The 21,358-nt window shown below is 45.0% G+C and overlaps 1 long non-coding RNA gene across 1 annotated transcript; it reads right to left on the reverse strand.

Annotated features, from left to right (window-relative positions):
- Nucleotides 1–11,751: 11,751 nt before the first annotated feature.
- LOC114594529 (uncharacterized) lies at nucleotides 11,752–19,370 on the reverse strand. The gene is made up of 2 exons (XR_003706009.2): nucleotides 19,198–19,370; nucleotides 11,752–12,339 (listed from the first exon to the last, which is right to left on the reverse strand). It is a non-coding gene; the product is annotated as an uncharacterized LOC114594529 (long non-coding RNA).
- Between the last annotated feature and the right edge of the window lie 1,988 nt (nucleotides 19,371–21,358).

Genomic DNA, 21,358 nt, shown 5'->3' on the forward strand with positions numbered 1-21,358 from the left:
TGTCTCCCAAGACAGGTGGATGCCAACCACATTGAAAGCCAAGAAAAAAAGGACTCAATCCAGGGAGAGAGTTCTCTTATCTTGGCATCACTGTCAAGGAAGCTCTGCCAAACATCCCAGTCAGCCAAGTCTCTGAAGGCAGAATGACACACAGCAAGGCCTTCAGTGATGGATGCACTCAATAGGTAGACTGAGAGGACAGGAGACTGTCTTGCAAGTAACCTGCTCCTATAGCTAGATGATCAGTTAATCAGGAACAATGGAGTCAAATAACTTACATGCACCCTGATTCCAGCATTATGAAAGAGCCTCTTCTGACAGTAGATTTGGGCTGCCACCCAACATGTTGATCATTTCAGTGATTATAATCCCACCTCTCTGCATCTGTGGGCACCATTTACTTAGGCACTCAGACATAGGCGCCGACTCCATGGGGCTTGAGGGGGCCCGAGCCCCCTCAAAAATTCGTTTGGGGGGGCTCTGCCCCCCCAATAATCTCCGGCGCCCCTCCAGCAGAGCGCCATCGCCGCCCCTCCCCCAGCCCAAAATGCACAGGGAGGGGCGGGCTGCATGCCTCCTGCCCTCCCTCCCAAGCAAAAGCTCCACCCAATTTCCTTTGGAGCTGATTAATAGGCGCAGCACGCTCTCCCCTATTCGCTCACGAGGAGGCGGCGCCACTTTATTTGCATATTCATGAGCTTATTTATTATTCATGAGCTTTCCCGGGCCCCCCCAATATTTTTTATAAGTCCGCGTCCCTGCACTCAGATGTCTAGCATATGCATGTGCACTGACCGATTAACCTTTATCTTTTTTGTGATTAAAAAACAACAACTCCAAAGGCTTCTAAAACTTTAAAGGGAATGAAGTATGTGCATACAGCTGGCATTTGAAAAGAAGGGAATTTGTGGCATCACGTAACTCTTGTTGCGGTGGACAGGAGAGATCAGGGTTCCTGGACAGGTTTATCAGTCTTCCGACACCAAGCATGCCTGTCTTGAGACTAAAGCTGCTTCCAGATGCCTTGATTATTGAGCATTCATCCTGATTTTTTGTGGGGAGGTCAGGGGAGATTGTGTCAAGCAAATATTGTCCCACAATTTTCCCATACTGTTCCCTGTCACTTTCCTTATTGCAAGATGACTGGGGTTTGGGGGGGGGAGGTGGGTTAGTACAGTGGTACCTCGGGTTACAGATGCCTCAGGTTACAGACGCTTCAGGTTACAGACTCCACTAACCCAGAAATAGTACCTCGGGTTAATAACTTTGCTTCAGGATGAGAACAGAAATCACATGGCGGTGGCGCGGCAGCAGTGGGAGGCCCCATTAGCTAAAGTGGTACTTCAGGTTAAGAACAGTATCAGGTTAAGAACGGACTTCCATAACGAATTAAGTTCTTAACCTGAGGTACCACTGTAGTGAAAGAGCTCCAAATCAACATTAACTGTGTGACTTGAATTTGTCCGTATGTCATTAAATCCCACCTGAAAAGAGCAACAGTCTGAACAAGAAATGCCCTGATGTAACCATTCCACCATTAACAGAGTTTGGGGAGTGACCTTATTTATTGCTGCTAATAATTGATCTGGAATTTTAAACAAGTGCAAAATTGCTTTACAATCTGTAATGTGTCTCTGCTCACTGTAACTGTTCCCCTTTTATAGATGGGGAACTGAGGCCAAGAGATTTGCTCACTACCGCAAAACAAACTCATGCCACAAAGTTTTCCTAGGTCCGTTCCATCTACTCCACCATGCTGGCTCTGGAAAGCTGATTTTCAAATTCCCCACTTTCGTTTGCTATGCTCTTAGTACTAAAATGGCCAGTTATCACCTTTCCCAACAAGCTGTAAATCTCCAGTCACTGGTTTCCCACTAATTCAGTTCACAGGGCCATGCAGGAGTAATAAAACCTGCACAGAAGACATCTGGCTGACTTGGCCGTTTTGCACTGGGCGTTTGGTTTTCCTTGTCTGCTGGGTGGTCCATGGCAGGAAGATTCTGCAGAGAACAAAGCTCCTGAAGCAGCAGCAGCGGCAGGGAGCTTGTTTCTTGGTAGAACACTTTGTAGTTGAGATGCGGCATCCAGACCTGTGCTGTGATGATGGCCGAAGAATGCTCTTGCTAAATATGGTGATTCTGTTTCAAGTGTCACTGGTAGGAGTCTTCCTGGGCTTGAAGGGCCCTAGCTCACTTGTAGAGCATCTGCTATCCAAGCAGAAGGTCCAGGCTCAATTGCTGGCATCCCAGGTAGGGCTGGGGAAAACACCTGTCTGAGACCCTGGAGAGTCACTTCCAGCCAGTGAAGACAACACGGAGCTATATGGTCTGACTCAGTGGAAGGGACCTTCTTATGTTGCTAACCCTTCTCAAGTGTGTTAGAACGAGTGATTCAAATACACATTTTCTGCACTCTGAGGCATTTGTTTACAGGGCAGGTGAAGTAACCTCTATGTTCAAACCACATGTCCACCACACCTAGACTATTTGTGTCTACATCCTGCGAAGAAACCAGAGACTCTGATGCCCCCAGAGGGATTCCTCTCCTATTTATCCCTTTTTCACTTAGAGAGCAGCAGCTCCCCATTTCCCAGCCTGGATTAAGAGCTATCACAACAATCCTCCACAACGCTCTCTGAACACCACAAAAAAGACTCCCAGAAGGCAAATCCATGTCTGCCTCACTCCCAGGCACTCAGAAATGTTCTTTCATGACGCAGAGACAATGTTCCCAGAGAGCCACTGCAGATACCCGCTCTCAGACTTGCTGCGGTGCAAAACTAATCTTTTCCCAAGTGGTGGTGAAAGCAGTCAGTTATGGCATGGGCAACCTCACGCTCTTCAGAAGAGCAGAGCAGAAAGGAAATGTGTAAAATCAATAATTGGCATTTTAGTTGCAAGTGCTGCTTGCTGCTGCACTCAATTGGCCTTCCTCTAATCTTTTCTACAGCCCACTAAAGAAAGTGAGAATGGTTGTTCCCATTTTCAAGATGGGAAGACTGAGGCTGCAAGGGAGTGACTTTCCAGTGACCACTTGGCGAGTTGGTGGCAGAGATGAGATTTAAACTGGAGTTTTCCTTATTTGCAGTTCAGTCTGTGCAGGGCTACACTAGCTCACTTGCTTTTGCTGCCACTACAATGATATTCCCACATTGCAGCACTGTTTCCCTTAGGGGTAACTGCCATCTATTAACATCTGTAGAAAATTTATGTATGCATGTATGTATGTATGTAGTCAGGGACATTCCTGTAATGGTACTGGGACCACAATTCTTTGTAGGAGCAGGTTCTACCATTTCTCTTTACATTGTCTCATGTTGCCTATATGGTAACAAGCAGAGGACTTGTCCCTCAAGTCAATTGTAAATGGGCTTCTTAGGTGGGATGGGATACTGTTGGGCTAGGCTGGAATAAAATTGATACTGACCCAATGGAAGCTTCTGTCCCTGGACAATAATAGTACCAATAGTGGTGGTGATAATTTTCTTTGGGAATAGTGTGTGTGTGTGTGTGTGTGTGTGTGTGTGTGTGTGTGTGAAGCCTTCCCCTGTGTTATGGTCCCAATCAGCACCCTGCTTCCCTTCTGCCTACTATTTTGGGCAAAAGAAGATGTCAGGAACAAGATCCAGACCTAAACAGTACAGTGGTACAGATAGGTAGCCGTGTTGGTCTGCCATAGTCAAAACAAAAAAAATTCCTTCCAGTAGCACCTTAAAGACCAACTACGTTAGTTCTTGGTATGAGCTTTCGTGTGCATGCACACTTCTTCAGATACAGTGGTACCTCAGGTTACAGACGCTTCAGGTTACAGACTCCGCTAACCCAGAAATAGTACCTCGGGTTAAGAACTTTGCTTCAGGATGAGAACAGAAATCGTGCTCTGGCGGCAATGCAGCAGCAGTGGGAGGCCCCATTAGCTAAAGTGGTACCTCAGGTTAAGAACAGTTTCAGGTTAAGAACGGACCTCCAGAACGAATTAAGTACTTAACCTGAGGTACCACTGTACATTTAAATCACACGGCTCCCCGCAAAGAATCTTGGGGACTGTAGTTTATCCCTCAGAGACCTATGCAGTTTGGCCCAAAGTTTCCTTTTTTGGAGGGATTTTATTTTAATGGAAGTGCATTCAGTGGTGTGAAGCCCTGCCTAAAGTGAGTTCTCGCCACCTCAGCGAAAATTTGTGAGTTGTTTTGGGTCACTTTTGTGAGGAAAGTGGCTAATTTGTAATTCCTCCTCCTAAGTGCAGCTTTCAGCAGGTCTCTCCTCTTATTCATGTGTTTGCAGTGTCAATTTCTTTCAAACGTGTACAAGTGTACAAGACCATCTGATGAGACAGGCTAAATTCACAGTCTCTTCGTTGCCTTGGAAAGGACGACTTCCACATGCCCTCTGCCAAAAGCCTGACACGACTCATGTGATCTGAGTGCCTTAGGACAGAGGGAACAGGGATGATGTCCCAGCAGGTAAAATTGTTGCTCAGAGCAAGAGCCAGATGGATATAAGGAGCCACCTTAAGAGAGAGAGAGAGAGAGAGAGAGAGAGAGAGAGAGAGAGGGATTCCAGCAGACCATCCATATGACCAAAGAGACACTCACAGCAAAATGTTTCATCTACCATATTCCATAGCCAAGGCAACCTTAACAAAGAACATTTCCCTTCAGACTTTTCTGTGCTGCAGCTGGGTCTGAAGGTTTCCTCCCTCCCTCCTCTCTTTTTATAATAATTATGTCATTATTCCACCCCCCTTTTCATTCAGAGAAAAGAGAGGAGAGGTGATGCCAATGCAAAAGAATGGGCATTTAAACAGAACTAGATTGAACAAGCAGTGTGTGCCCAGAACAAGAAGTCTTTTTACATTGCATATGAACTTATACATGGCTCCATTCAGCATACACCCCCCCCCCCCGGTTTGAGCTCTACGCAGAAAATCAGGCATTCACAGCCCTGGGACTTACATCACTGACATTTCCACATTTTCATACTCAGCCTTCCCTGAGTTTTAGTTAAAAGAATCTAAAACACAGCTGTGAAAACATCAGCTGATTTGTTACAGGCAAAGGATATTCCATTTTTAATTGTTTAAAATTTGATTATCGTTGAATATTCCTAGGACATGGGTATATATGATATGTATGCATGCATGTGCATTTTCCAGAACAATCTGGCTTTGTTGCCACCACCTCATAGCTCTCTCTCTCTCTCCCTCGGAATGAAAAAAAGGAAAGCAATTATGGCATTCTTAGGAAGCCAACCCTTCATTGCACTGATGTTTGTCAAAAGACGTGCACCAGATCTGTGTCCATATCACCTGTGTGCGTGATATCTACCTGTGTGTACTCCAAATAGCAGCTGTCTGGCTCCATAAGTTCATATCCCATTAAAGATTCTGCAAAAGCCTCAGGGACATTACAGTGGTACCCTGGGTTACATACACTTCAGGTTACAGACGCTTCAGGTTACAGACTCCGCTAACCCAGAAATAGTACCTTGGGTTAAGAACTTTGCTTCAGGATGAGAACGGAAATCGTGCAGTGGCGGCGCAGTGGCAGCAGGAGGCCCCATTAGCTAAAGTGGTGCTTCAGGTTAAGAACAGTTTCAGGTTAAGAACGGACCTCCGGAACGAATTAAGTACTTAACCCGAGGTACCACTGTATTGTGAAGCCCCTAATGCAATTAGATTAGAGGACAAGATCCTTCTTAAGCATGAAGCCAAGCGGGTGCAGTCAGATGAATTCACGTTGCTCTGGATAGCAGGACTAGAACGAATGGGAGGACGCTGCAGGGAAATGGGTATTGGCTAAATATTAAGAGAACATTCCTAACAGTAGGAACTGAGTACCTTGGGAAGTGAGAGCTCTCCTTCCCTGAAGCATTTGAGCAGAAACTGGGAAGTCTTCTGTTAGGGATGCTGCCGTTTCATCCTAGATCCTGCACTGAACAGGAGTTTGGACTAGATGGTCTCCGGTGTACCTCCCAGATGTGTGATAGAAATCAATCTTGAGGCAAAGCACATCAGACAGAATCAAAAACATGTATGAGGAACGGAAAGACGCAACAGTGTCACAGTATGGAGAGAAAACTTAACACCGATCACTCCCGCTTGCAACCAAACTTCAGCCTGCCAAGGTAGCAAGCCACAGCTCCTGGCACTGTTCTGCCTTACATTGCAAATCAAGAATTGCTTTGTTGCAAAGTTCTGCTTCTTTTTCAAAGTAGCCACTGCAGGTGACAATTCTGGGAGCCCTCTATGTAGCAACAGAGAGCTGGAGAAATATTAATTAGGCTTCTTGAAGAGGAAAAGGGATTCTCCCACAATTAGCATGCGAAGTGAATTAGCATTCTTTCCATTAGAAGCAAAGGGTTGTCTTAAACCAATCTTCTTGTCCCCATCCATACCAGGCAAAACCACATTCTTTTATCCAGGAAGCCTAAGATTATACAAGATTAGGTTTTTCTTGATCTCCCTTTCCATACTGATTGAATTGTTCCCCCTCGCGCTTTCCACCAAATCCTGTTTCATGACATCACAGGCGGTTCCCATGGAAATAAGGATAAGATCATTATTTATTTATTGTAGGTTAATAATAATAATAATAATAATAATAATAATAATAATAATATAGCAGCCTTCAATCGTATCCCCAGTTTACAAGAAAGAATAAAACAATTCATGTGTAAATGCAAACAAAACATAAAATGAAAAGGCCACACAATCACAAAAGCAGCAAAGAACAGCCAGCAAGGTTAAAATCATATCTGAAAAGCTTGGGGAAATAAAAAGGCATTTGCCTGGAACCCAAGTCTCCTCACTGATTTCAACAGGTCTTAAAAGTGCTTACTGTTGTTGCTTAGATTAACAACCTTTAGATATTACTGCTAGTGTTAATGCTTAAGCAAAGCCCCCCCTCCAATACAGCCCTTTCCTGTTATTGTAATCTGTAAAAGGTAAAGGTAAAGGTACCCCTGCCCGTACGGGCCAGTCTTGACAGACTCTGGGGTTGTGCGCCCATCTCACTTAAGAGGCCAGGGGCCAGCGCTGTCCGGAGACACTTCCGGGTCACGTGGCCAGCGTGACAAAGCTGCATCTGGCGAGCCAGCGCAGCACACGGAAACGCCGTTTACCTTCCCGCCAGTAAGCGGTCCCTATTTATCTACTTGCACCTGGGGGTGCTTTTGAACTGCTAGGTTGGCAGGCGCTGGGACTGAGCAGTGGGAGCGCACCCCGCCGTGGGGATTCGAACCGCCGACCTTTCGATCGGCAAGCCCTAGGCGCTGAGGCTTTTACCCACAGCGCCACCCGCGTCCCTTATTGTAATCTGTAGCCTAGACTATATACATGCTGTTACAAAATACCTTGAATGCCCCACCTGCATTAGATCAATGACAGCATCATAGATGGGTGATTCTCCCAGGATGAATGGGGGCAACTTGTCCCAGAAGTCCCTTTGTCTAGTCTAGCAAGGAACGTCAGTTCTGGGGGTGAAATGTCTACGTGACCCTCAGGACTTTTCCCAGGCCACACCCCTCCTCAGGTTCAAGGCTACATTTATTGCCCCACCCACTTTTTGTTGGTGGCAAAGGAAAAAATAGGTATATAAAGGATGAATTCCTGGTAGCTCTGATTCAAGTTTGGGGCAAGTACCCCCACAGAACCACGAAATATGCAGTAAAGTAAAGTGTGGAAGGTGGGACGCGGGTGGCGCTGTGGGTAAAAGCCTCAGCGCCTAGGGTTTGCCGATCAAAAGGTCGGCAGTTCGAATCCCCGCAGCGGGGTGCGCTCCCGTTGTTCGGTCCCAGCACCTGCCAACCTAGCAGTTCGAAAGCACCCCCGGGTGCAAGTAGATAAATAGGGACCGCTTACTAGCGGGAAGGTAAACGGCGTTCCGTGTGCGGCTCTGGCTCGCCAGAACAGCGATGTCACGCTGGCCACGTGACCCGGAAGTGTCTCCGGACAGCGCTGGCCCCCGGCCTCTTGAGTGAGATGGGCGCACAACCCTAGAGTCTGTCAAGACTGGCCCGTACGGGCAGGGGTACCTTTACCTTTTTTAAAGTGTGGAAATATAGGCTGTTAGGTCTTTAAATGTGCCCTTGTGAGTTCCAAAAGTTCCTCTCTTTCCCTGGCATAGAAAAAGAGCACAGGTTTGGTAAGTTTAAAAAATGGTTTACTTACAAACTCTCCAAAGGTCAGATTCATGTGCTTTTCTATACAGCATTCAGAAAAGTTGCACAGGCAGTAAAACTTGGTTTAGTTGCAAAGTGGTGATAGTTCCTAAATTATTGGTATAGGAACTCAAGAGCCATTTGGTCTGAGCCTGCAGCTGAACTTCTAAGGTTCACTGGAGGGGAGCAAAAGTTTGATCGCCTAGTCCTTTCTCAGGTGAGCTAAGCCTGGCTTACTCTATGGTCTTAACCCCATCATGCATTAATTAGACTGAAGCATGTTGGTTATATGAGGCTGGCTATCCCACACTTTTTGCCTCTGGTCCTGCCCACCCTGCCATGTGCCCTCTTCCCCCAGGAGTTGCCTGTGAGGGAATGCAGCTCATGGGCAGCCCTTGTCCTTGTTCCTGCCCTTTCCTTGTCCTCCTAACTTTTAGGGGATGTGTGTTGTCTTCTTTTTTCAATTTCTGTGAATGATGAACACAAGCACACAGGCAGAAATATCTCTCCAATGCCTGTCTTTGTCCCCTCTCATACAACTGTGTGCTTTTGGAGAGATTTCCAGGATCACATATTTAGAACTCAGCCCCAGAGAAAGACAGAGCAGCTGCTGCAGTTTTACCACTGACAAACGTGTCTCAGTTTCTGAGAATCTCCCTTCTCAGACACACATTTGCAGCTCAGCAGAGTTTAACTTTCTTGTGCCATTTCCCCCCTAATCAACCCTGAACCTGCCCCATGAGCACTGGCTGGGTGGTATAACTTTGCTATCCCAGCCTGGAATCTTGATTAGTGAAGGTTTAGAATGACTGTTAAGTTCAGTTGCAGATGACTCTGGGGTTGCGGAGCTCATCTCGCTTTTAAAGGCCAAGGGATCTGGCATTTGTCCGCAGACAGTTTTTCTGGGTCATGTGGCCAGCATGACTAAGCAGCTTCTGGCGCAACGGAACACTGAAACCAGAGTAATAGCAGATAAACTTCACTGCAAGACTGTGTGGCCAATGTTTACAACCTTCCTCTGCAATATGCTGTAACGAGAGAGTATTGGGCATGATCAATGAGGATATGGTCTTATTTCACATCAGATGGGAATAGATATAGCTGAATAGATATAGCTTGAGCTCAGTGTGAACTCTTGCACATGCCCCTGATTTTTTTAAAAAAGTGCACAGGGGTTCCTTGATGGACAGGTCAATATGGAATGGGTTCCTTGAAGGTAGGAAGTCAGAAAACTAGCCTTCAATGTTCCAAATCAAATTGACAGTGCAACATAAGGCATGATGGAACAGAGGATGCCAATAATCATATGGTCACACTGGTGCCCTGAATCTCTGAGCAGTGAGAGGTTTCAGGGGTTCAGCACTACTTGGGTTTGGTTTCTTGGGGGTTTACTGGTGTTTTGCAACATTTTTATTTATTATCAGGCTGTGCATTGGTGGAGGTACAGTACAGCATAAAGCATTTCAACAGCAAGCCTTCTCTTGCCACATCAGGTCCTCCAGGACAACAGCCAGCATCTCCGATATTCTTTTTATAGAGCCAAAACTCAGGTCCCTTATTCCCTTCCATATCTGACTCAGTCTGCCTCAAAACTGCCAGCCTGTTCTCCAGAGATACTGCTTACAGCAGGGGTCAGCAAACTTTTCCAGCTGTGGACCGGTCCACCGTCCCTCAGACCTTGTGGGGGGCTGGACTATATTTTGAAAAAATATATATGAATGAATTCCTATGCCCCACAAATAACCCAGAGATGTATTTTAAATAAAAGCACACATTCTACTCATGTAAAAACATGCCGATTCCCGGACCGTCCGCGGGCCAGATTGAGAAGGCGATTGGGCCGCATCCGGCCCCTGGGCCTTAGGTTGCCTACCTCTGGCTTACAGCATCCCCAACTGAGTGGGAAGGAAAAGGCACAACCCTTTTCATATATTACCTCATTCATTCCTAAGGCCAGCTGTTGAGAGCCATTGGCCTAGTATCCAGAATAGAGGCCTGATATATTAGGCTTGAGACTTCTCCTGTACAGCTTATGATCTGATGCTCTTGCATCTTTGAGCCAGTGTGCATCACCAGATTTTTATATTTTTGCTAGAAGTAGAAATTGGTGATTACCTTTTTTCAACATATTATTAGTCTTGGTTTCCTTGTGAAGATGGAAATACATTGCCTTGTTCTGAGCCATTATCAAAAACAATAAGAGAATCTTAGTATATATAAAATATACAGAGGCACATTGTTTTTTGTCCATCTGTAAAAATCATGATTTCTCCGAAAGGCTAACTAGTCTCCTTGGCAAGAGCATTTTCCACTACAGCGTAATTGCAATATAGATTCTTGAATTTTGTCAGGTCCACGAGTTGAAAATATTTAGCTGGGCATTCTCCAAGCCATTTGTATTTCCTTGGACATTCAAGTAAAAACTTCATGGCTGGTGATATCTTACTGCTACTAATATGAATAAAATGTCTTTGCAGCATCTTCGCTATTAAAAAGCTATTCTTTTGCCACAATAAGCCAAAGCATTTTGAACATCAGAAACATTCCAGGATTTTTTTTTTTTTTACTGTAAATAGATGTTTAGTTCCTCCTTGGTTTGTTGCCTATTTAGAATATGGAATGTTGCTCTCTTTGAAGTCAGTGGACCAGCACTGATTTGCACATGATAAAGATCTGGCCCCCAAATCTGTACCCATCTAGGGTAATTGAGCTAGGTTAAACCAATCTAGGATTGTGAATATGAAGATCCTACATTTTAGAAAGCTCATTTCTCAAATGATTGCATCAGAATTTGGATACATGCAAAGGTGTATCTAGGCCCCCTTATCGCCCTTGGCGAGGAGCTGTATTGGCGCCTCTGAAGTTGGGGGACCAGAAACTCAGAAAGTTTGCTTTTGGTTGACTTTTGCACTCCACCAGTTTCTTCCTCTGCAACCATCAGGTTTGGGTCTGCTCTGTTCCACCTCCCCTCTTCCTCTGCTGCCTGCCTGGTTCAGCTCACTGCTTTCGCTTCTGCCTACTTCCTCCCTCCCTTCCACCCCCCCCACTGGAACTCTTGCCAACTCTTTCCCTCTTTCTTCCCTCCAAGCCCTGCTGGGTGCTCAGCTCACACTTTTAATAGCATCACTGGCCAGCTGAGGAGGGGGCCCTGCAGGGCTGCTGCGATAGCCCATACCAGCAACCAGATTCCTCCACCGAGGTGCCCAGATGAGCCTGCTCAGTTTGCCCGGCCACCCAAAGCACTGGAGGAGTGGTCTGGGGAGCATACGGGCAGGTGGGTGGGTTCCTAGCCACTCTAAGCCAGAGGTGTGATTTTTGGGCCGCCGCCCTCTGCCTGTGCCCTTGGCTGGGGCCAACTCCTAGGTATACCTTTGGATATGTTACGGTTTACTAACACTAGTCTCTCCCCCCCCCCAACTTTTGCTAACTTTGTATGCCCAAAGCATGTTCCCATTTCTGTCGCCCCCCGCACCTTAGCACTAAGGAACCAGGAAGAAGATTATTTGTGGCATTTCCATCCTTTACTTGCCTTCTTCCTCAGATATCAAGTCAGTGGTTCTAGGGTAGATAGCTATACAGAGTTCAGTGTCAGTTTTCAGGCTTTTACAGCAGTGTTTAATCATTCACCACAATACAAAGAGTTGTATTTCTTCTTGCTTTTGTCTTCACAGATGGGGTTTTGGTCCTGGTCATATTGGGGGAATTCATTGCCCCAAAGGAATGTAAAATTTCTAATACTTCCACAATGAATTTACTGAAGGGGAAACTACTTCTACACAAGAAGCAATAATTCCGGAGGGGGAACTCCGGAGAGAAAGTTCAGACCTGTGTCTTTACACGATGACATGTGGGTGGATGGGATTCAGTTATATTCCAGTGTCTTGGTGTACAAGGAAACAGCTTGAAAAGAGAAAATGAAATCAGAGCATCAACTTGGCTTACACTGGAGTCCATTGAATTCAAGACTAACTTTTGCTCCAGACCATTTGTGTGACTTGGAACAAGCTCTTAAGTATCCATCTTCCTTGGCTCTCCATTCTGTTAATAAAGAAAATATTCATGTAGGTGAATGAGGAAAGTTATGGTAGAAGACTAAGGTCCAACATACACATCCCTTTGGTTTCCTAAGGAGGCTTCCATAAATGCTGTACTTCCATAAAGTTTTCCATATTAAAGTGCTCTACCAAAAAAGAAAAGAAAAAAGAAATTAAGTGTATGACATAATCTGTTGTGTATATAGCAGATTCATTCTCATGGCATGGAGATACAGTAGTTCTATGGATGCACAAGGTGTACTCTAGGATCTATGCAAAGCCATGGCAGACTACTGTTATCTGCAGGCTCATCTTTTCTGGTGGGAAGTGGCTATCGAACCATATGCACAAAGAATTATTCAGCACTCGGCTACAAAGCCCTTCAGTGGGCTGAAATACAGCTCAACAAAATGTGGCTTGAGTCTGAGCACGCAGGCTGCTTCGCTAGGAAGACAGCAGAGATCGGGCATATGAGAGATATCAGGCTAGATAGAAAATAATTCTCCACTTTTTCCAATGGACAGTGCATTGGTCCATAGTCTGCTTCAACAATGGGAACCTGTGGCCCTTCAGATACTAAACTACGTTCCCACAATCCCTGATTGACCACCCTAGATGGGGTTGACGGGAACTAAAGTCCAACAACATCTGGAGGACCACGGAATATCCATCCCTAGTCTACAGTATAGACAAGTATAGATTTGTAACAATACATAAATTGCCTTTTTGATTGATGAAGCAAGTAAACGTGATCTGAGAGTACCCCAGATGAACTGGTCTTCTGGGTCATGTAGATCTTTGTAGGCTCACTCACTACCAGGGCTACTGACAACTCTCAGACAACCAGATTACCATTTGCAAATTCAAACTGGGTTGACTTCTTCCTTTGGCATATGCATATATATATATATATATATATATATATATATATATGCAGGTTTTGGTGTCCTCGGGTATCTTCCTGTGTAAAAGTCCCGTGTAAATGTAGTACACCCATCTTCTCAGAAAAACTCTTCACAAAGTTCAAGAGGTCAAGACACAAAGGCTTTAGCAACTAATCCACACCTAATGACCCACCTAAGTGGTACTCAGGATATCACTCAAGAAATCACTCAAGATATCCCTCAAGCAATTAAGGAACAAAAGAAGAAAAGGCACACTAGCCTGGGAACTTCCTCTCTGCCCAGAACCTCCTCAACAGTATTTATAGGAACTCAAACACTGAGATCCTGCTCTGTTCCAGTAACAAGAAGCCGAAAGCACCAGCCTGAAGATGACGAGTGAGACCTCGTCGAAACGTCGCCTAGACACCCCAACTTTTACACGGGAAGATACCCGAGGACACCAAAACCTGCATTCCTGTACCCGTGAAAATCTACGAAACCAAATATATATATATATATATATATATATATATATATATATAAGATCAAAAGCACTTCATGTGATTCAACACCCCCCACCCCAAACTTCCCAGCAATGCTCAGTCATCTGGTGATGCTTCTAGGTCTAAAACGATTTTTTGAGATCTAGACGCACGAGTCATGAGCCATAATAACTGGCCTTCTTCCATCTGCTCCATTTGGTATCAATTTGTGCCTGGAAAAGAGCATTTCCAGCTCCCAGCTGTGCATGCCTGCCTGCCAGGGCAGTTCTGATTAGATTTGCAGCTGTGCTTAACTTTCCTCTGCTTGCATTAGACTCTTGTTCTAGGGCTGAAGGGAAAGGGGGAGGGTGCAAAGATACAAAGGCCTGTAAGGGAGGAGCAATTCCTAATGGGAGGAGTGCGCTATATCTTAACCACTATTATTTCCCTCTTGGAAGTATTATTTCTATGTCATTCTTCTCATCTCGTCTTTGCTATTTGCTAGCTGGGGATAAATAGCTTTGTTGGGAACCCTTCTTCGCACCAACAATGATTCTTTGCTCATCTAGACATTAGGTTGTTGTCCAGAACTTTGTAACACTGCAGAAAAGCCAGATTTATCAGCCTTCGCATTATAATATTGGGCTTCTCCTGGTCCTTGGAATATGGCAGATATTTCATCACATTCCTGGATTGATTTTGGTTACACACTGAGATATATGAAATGTCAAGTAATTGTTTTTAACAGAGAAGCTGAATATAACGCTAGGTCCTTATAAATCAGCTATTGTAGGAAATACAGACTTTCTTGCACAGTCATGAGAAGTAGTAATACAGAGGTTTGGAATTACCTCGGAGGGAAATCTCAGCAAGAAGATAGCAGATTGAAGAAAAATGAAAGTGGACAGTTCTGCTGCTAGTTTAAAGTGATTCAGGGACTGGCAAGGCACACTATAATAGCTTCTTAGTTAGCCACCACTGTTATAGTTAACATAATATAGTCCTCCTTGTTGGGTAGACTTCTTGTTTGAAGGAAGGATGCTGCTGATTGGTGAGACCTTATTCAGGCAACCAACAGGAATCAATATTTGACTATTTTGGCTTCACATAATCTCTCATTCATCCAGTTTGAGCCTTCATCCAGGCTTTGAGTGCAGCATGAACCTGTTGCTGGCACACAATGATTTGACATCAGAGTCAGCTGAAGGCAATTGGAAGAGGTAAGTTAATTTCCCATTTGGTAACTCTGAAAGGTAATGGTAGATCCCTAACAATGGACTGTAGGGTAACCATTGCTCCATGTTACTCTGCTATTGCTGTGTCTCATGTAAAATTATATTGTGTATGTGCGAAGGACACCGAGAGAGGTTGTATTGTCATATTAGTTCCATGAAATACAGAAGTTTTAATTAGGTAAAATGGGAAGGCCTCTAAATGTCTTGTCTGAATACTTGATGTAGTTTAGAATACAGCTACTAGGCTGCCAGCTGGGACTAGCCCTAGGAATCATATACCAGTTTTGAAACAGCACTAGCGGCTGATGAATTTACTGTAAGTGGGCGGCAACTGCAGAGGGCTTTTTCATCTGTGGCTCTGCATCTGAGAAAAGCTCTTCCCAAGGAGGCTCAACTGGTTCCTACTCATTTCTTTTTGTGCCAGATTAAGATCTTTGCATTATCACAGGCCTTTAAAAACACTGCTTTGAGTTGTTTTGGCAAACTCTGCCAACTCTGGTATGCTATAGTTCTTGTTTGTTACTGATTTAATGGGTTTTTAAAAACTCACATCAGTTTTATGCTTGCACTTGCTGTCCTGGGAATGTGCAGCTAATATACCTATTCTTGATATTTATCATTACTTTTTACATGATTGCAGAACTGACAAGACACGTGTTGATCCCATTTATAATGGATTTCTGTATGAATAGCCACAGTCCAAGTGACTGCCAAATTTTATCTTAAGGTAAGGCAACGAAGGTCTGAATCAGCAGCTTCCTTTTCATTTTTGCATGATGAGTTTTGTACGATTCAGAGGTCTGAGTATGTGAGTCAGAGAGAAAGATGAAGGCAATACCATCCTCTCAGCTAAATGCAGCACTGGGCTGTGCACCAGCAGCACGACTGGGATTTCCCTTTTTCAGTACTGCCAACAAACATCTACCCACCTTCTAAGAGCTGGCACATGCCTTGGCAACTGCTCCGGAGGGGACCATAGGAAGCTGATTATTGGTCCTTCTAGTATAGATATGGGGGACCTTTGGCCCTCCAGATGTTGCTGAACAAGCATGGCCAAGGATGATGGAAGGTGTAGTTCTGCAACATCTGGAGGGTGAAAGGTTTCCCACCCCTGATCTAATTGGGTATTCATCGTTATTGTTAACAATGACTGGCAACAGCTCTCCTCTCCAGAGTTTCAGTCAGGACACTTTCCATGCCCTCAACAACGATGAATTTGCAGTATCCTTCCTTAAGCTTATAGAGATATCACTAGAAATCCAGAGAATGGGAGTGAATAGCAGAGAATTAAGTCTGCCTGCTTAAAAATAAGAGAGTATAATGCACTCTTAAAACTTACTAACACCACTTTTACTGGACACTATTGGAAGACACAGTATGGGGCCAGAAAATGGACAGTTGGTCTGACCAAATATTAATTGTTAATTAATTGTTATAAAACCATTAATATCCTGACTTTTGGCCCTAAAAAGAGTAACTCCCAATGCAACTTTCACTTATAATTAAAATATTGACCAATACAGCCATCAAAAACAAACAGAACACATTTACAATGATCAATGCAGCAGAGAAAAATTCAGCACAACTCAAATACGTAGTAAAATAAAATGGTTTTGACAGAATGTCTAAGTCATAATCTGGCTTTGCTAGCTCTTTCCACAGAATTTCAAATTGTTAAACTATGAGATGTTTTCTAGAAGCTACCTTGTGCCCCTTTTAAATATCTGTTATGAATGCAAATTGTATTGGCACATCCTGGGAAGAAAGAAAGGACACACACACACACACACACATTTGATTAACCCTAAGTCAACATTATGATCCAAGAATCTGCTTTTGCTTTTGCAATAAATTCAGGAAATAATTGTTTTTATCAAATCCACCGATATCAAGAAAAAATGAACAATCACAAGCAAAATCAGGAATTTGTCCCAAAGATCAGGGTCACAGCAGGACAGCTCAGCACATTTCCAGGAAATGGCTGGTATAGAGATCAGTACCTTAGCAGCAGTGAGCTGCAGATATAATAGGAATGGGGGGGTTTAGAGATCTGGTGCTGTATTTCAGAAGATTAGAATTAAAGATTGCAAGGGCAGGTCCAAGGCTTTTCACCACAAATCTCTGCCCCCACCGAGCTCTGAAATTTCTTATAGGTTTTACAAGCCAGGCAAGAGTTATGTGCTTCTGGTGGCACTTTCCTAATCTCCCTTGCTGTCCACCCTCACAAGTGGAGAAGCATTTAGCAATAAGGAATAAATTTTAGTTCCTGGACAGGCTAAAACCACAGACTCTTGGAGAAAGGCATACATGTCTCCTTTCAAACTGAGCCACTATTTATTCCTCAAGACCAAGAGACACTTTCCACACAGTAAAGCAGCTCCTTGTGATCTTTTCAGCTTCTTTGCAGCAGCTTGCTCTGTCCCCCACCCCCGTATTAATGAAATTATATCAGCTTGGGAAGTAGGACTTTTACATGTACTGTAACCATTACCTCTTTCCCTCTTCACCATTTCACCACCTAACTGTTTATCAGTTGCACTGCATCTCATTTCCACAGCTGCCGTTGCCTTGAGCCATACACAGGTGGATGTGTGCTTTTCCTACATACTTAAAAAATGATTCCACCCAAATGATGTTTACACTTGATTTTAGCCAAAAGGCCAAGAAGCCAAAATAATTTTTACGAGCGAATGCATTATTCCTGATTAGAATTACATCATTCTAATATGGGAATCACATGGTTGCCATATGAGATGATGAAAGGCTAATCAGCAAGGATGTTTCCCTTTAACCTTTCTTTTAGAGATATATTGGGAGAGCACACAAACACACACCACAAAGTGTTGACAGCTCTGAAACAGAGGTGTAGTGAAAACGATTTGCTGAAGGGCCATTCACACTTACTGCATTGTCTATACCGAAAGCACTTGTATATAAAAAGTGTACATTTATCAGTGTGTAAATGCACTGTGAATAAGCACTGGGGAGCTGAGGCCACAATTATGTCCCCCTGGTGCTTATTCCCCAGTGTTTAAGAATACATGCCTGCTAGTCATACTTTATTCCCCAAACACAACTGTGTCAAGTGTGAAGTGGCTGAGGCAGGACTTGACCAGCAGTATATGTATGTTGTATGTGTTGACATAACCTGGTACAAGAGCAGCTCTTGGCTTATTTTATCTGGTGACTGATCAGAGGACAATAGACTGGCATATTACACAGTCGTTCTGTGCCATAAATTTCTTCGAAAGCAAAACTACAACTGATGCGGGAGATCCCAAACAAGAACTCTGGAGCTTTTTAAAACGGGCAACCACAGTGGGAGTGAGGATCAGAAGCATGGCACAGGAGAGGAGAATGGAGCCTGCATGCTTTGCCAATAGCACCATGGTGGGGATTTCAAGAAGGCAAAGCATGAGGTTTAGTTATACTTCCGCAGGTGCCATGGTTACAGCCCAAATAGTGCGCCCCCCCTTCCCTATGGCTGTTATTCGCATTAAACACACACACACATATTGTATCTCCAGCAGCCAGTGTGTTCATTGTTCCACACCCCATAATCTAGTCCCTGCCTATACAGGCCAAGATGTCTCGTCCCCGATACACTGTTCAGGAAAAAGTTCAGACTCTACCCAGCGCCCTATTCCTTCGCTTCCAGACAGCGCGCGCGCACAGCCGCCGGGTCAGCTCCCGAAGCCTGACAGACGGGGAGCGACGGGAGATTCATCCCAGATCTCTCGACTGCTTGGCGCGGTCTGTTTCTTAGGAGCAGAGCGGGTGTGTTGGAAGCCCCCCCCCCCGTAGCTGTCAACTTTTCCCTTTTCTTGCGAGGAATCCTATTCGGAATAAGGGAATTTCCCTTAAAAAAAGGGAAACGTTGACAGCTATGCGCCCCCCCCCCCCAATATCTATGGTGTGTTTCTTTGACGAGCTAATGGCAACATGTGCAGTTGGGGAGACGAAGGAACAAAAATACGGTCTCTGAGTGCGCGCGCGCGCAGGTTCTCTGGACGAGTTGCCACAGGTACCAGAGACTTGGGGAGGGGGGGGGGCAAGCGTGATAACAAAGACATGTCTCGCCTGCCCCCCCCCCAACTCCTTCTCCTCGCTCATTATAATGTGGGAGAAACCGAGCAGAAACGTGTTTTACAACAACAGCGGGACAAAACGTCTATATGCCAAACGAAACGAAATCCCGCTCGCAAGCCGGCGTTATCTTTCCGGCATGGGCCGGAGCGCCTTCGCCACCTGCCTCCTCCTGACACACACACACACTCTCAATCCACCGCCCCCCCCCCCAGCCCGCCGCCTTTGTAAATCCGGCTCGCGCGAAGCGAGCGGCACCTTTCCCAGAGCAGCTGCTTCCCGCGCGCGCGCGCCCGGCCCCTCCTCTTCCCGCCCACCTGGGAGACGGACAGACTCCCTCTCTCCTCGCCTCCGCCGGCTGCTGGTGCGGACTCGCGACTCTGCACGTAGCGAATGGAGGCGGGCTCCTCCTCCTCCTCCGGCGCGCATGGAAACTGCTGCGCCGCGTGTGGCGGATCCCACCCCCCCTTTCTATCCCCCCTATTCAGTTTCCGACGCACCATCAAGGGCTGCGTGTGAGACGGCGAGCAGGCGGGGCTCTTCCTCCGTCTCCTCCTGCCACATACGCGCCGGCTGCGCCTTTGCTCTTTCTGTTCTTTGGCGATGCCTTGAAGGGTTTAATCTTCGCTGCCTGCCGAGGGAGGGGAGTTTGGAGGTCATTTCGCTTTCCTCTCCTTCAGAGGTTCAGTTCCTGCCATGAAGGACTCCGGGTGGGTTGGTCGAGGTCAAGCACAGACCAGCACAAAGGACCGGCCGTTGATTTCCAATCCAAGGCAAGGTGTTGCCTTATATTTTAGAGTGAATTGTTCGTTTAACACGGATCAATTAGCCTTTTGGCATATCCACACCTACAATTAACTGTCTCGCAAGAAAATCCCGGGAACTGTAGTTCGTGAAGGGTGCTGAGTCTTGTTGCTCTGTGGGGGACAAACTGTAGTTCCCAAGACCTCACGCCACACATTTATTGATTATACAGCAGGGTTCGTTTGGCAGGGTGGCAGAGATTGATCCTTCCTTACAGTCAGTGCTGTTGGAGTGGTTTTCTGTTCTGTGGTTGGGAAGCACCTAACCAGAGGTGCCAACTTGAATAAAATATTGGGGGGGGGGGGGGGGAGGTAAGCCCTGCCCTACATAATCAATCACATTACACGGCACACACACAGCATTTGAATGGCAATGTCCAACTTTACACCCATATCCATTTATCTGGGTGTAAGCTCTATTGAACTTAATGGGACTTCCTTATGATTAGACAGGTACAGGATTGAACTATAATTGTACAAAGGCTTGTGAAAGTTCCCTCCCCAAATCACAAACTTTTCTTGAAACCCCCTGCAAGTGCATTGTTAAATGCTCTTGAAGTACTGAATACCTGCCATAGGGATGAAGGTGAAGTGGACTGGAACTTCTTATCATAGGGATAGTGTTTTTATTACTGATCATTTCTATAAAACAAGGAAGCATCTTGTGGCACCTTAAAGACTAAGAAATGGATTATGATTCATGAGATACATATTATAATTTCTATAGGACTTACTGGTGTGCCTGGGGTACTCAAAAAGGCTATACTGACAATGGACAGACATTTCTCCGGGAAATGGTTTTACAATGACATTAAATGAATATACTGTGCAGAATGATTCTGGTTATAGCATGCCTTCAGTTTGTGGGAACTAGAAAGTCTTCTTACCAGAGTTACCTAATTTTAAAATATATTATTTTAGCATATGACATCAGCATAGAATTGCACACACTGCATAGACTGCAGCTGCACAATAATACATATTTTTAAGATTTATGATCTCTCTCTCTCTCTCTCTCTCTCTCTCACACACACACACACACACACAACCACCTGACACCAGAGAGTATTAGGTCTATTTCAAAAACAAAATAATAATGAGAAATACCTTGATCATTTAGTGGCATATTCTTTGTACTAGAAATATTTATGGCAAGCTACTTAGTAACCAAACTTATGTAGAATAAATGAGGTGAGGAAGGGGCAACTTACAGCTCAGTGATAGTTTGGTATGGGTGGTGCACAGCTTTGTGTTAGCATTCCTGATAGTCACAGCTTCCCATGGGTAAAGAGATGTCTGAATAAGTCATGGCAAGAATGCTGATGTGGGGGCATTATGGTGCTGTGGTAGTATGCTAGTTTTTGTTCTAGCCAAACCTGTTTTCATAGCCATGTCCCTGCTCCACACCCTCTTTCCTATCTGGCTTGGCAACCAGAGTACCAGGTGATGCCTCTCAGAAGGTTAAATTTGGTCTAGTCTACCAGTTGGTGCACCCTTGATATGCTAGACAGCTATCACCTGATCATTAAGACGGTGCGAAAGGATACAGTCAGTATAATGCCCAGCTCTATCTTTCCTTGCCATTGGTATCAGAAAAGGCAGTGCAGGTCCTGTACTGTATGATAGTAAGGTAGCCTGGCTTCATTTCCTCCTGTTCTTAGAGAAAGAATGCTAA

The sequence above is a fragment of the Podarcis muralis genome, chromosome 3 (assembly GCF_964188315.1).
Source record: "Podarcis muralis chromosome 3, rPodMur119.hap1.1, whole genome shotgun sequence".
Taxonomy (NCBI): domain Eukaryota; kingdom Metazoa; phylum Chordata; class Lepidosauria; order Squamata; family Lacertidae; genus Podarcis; species Podarcis muralis.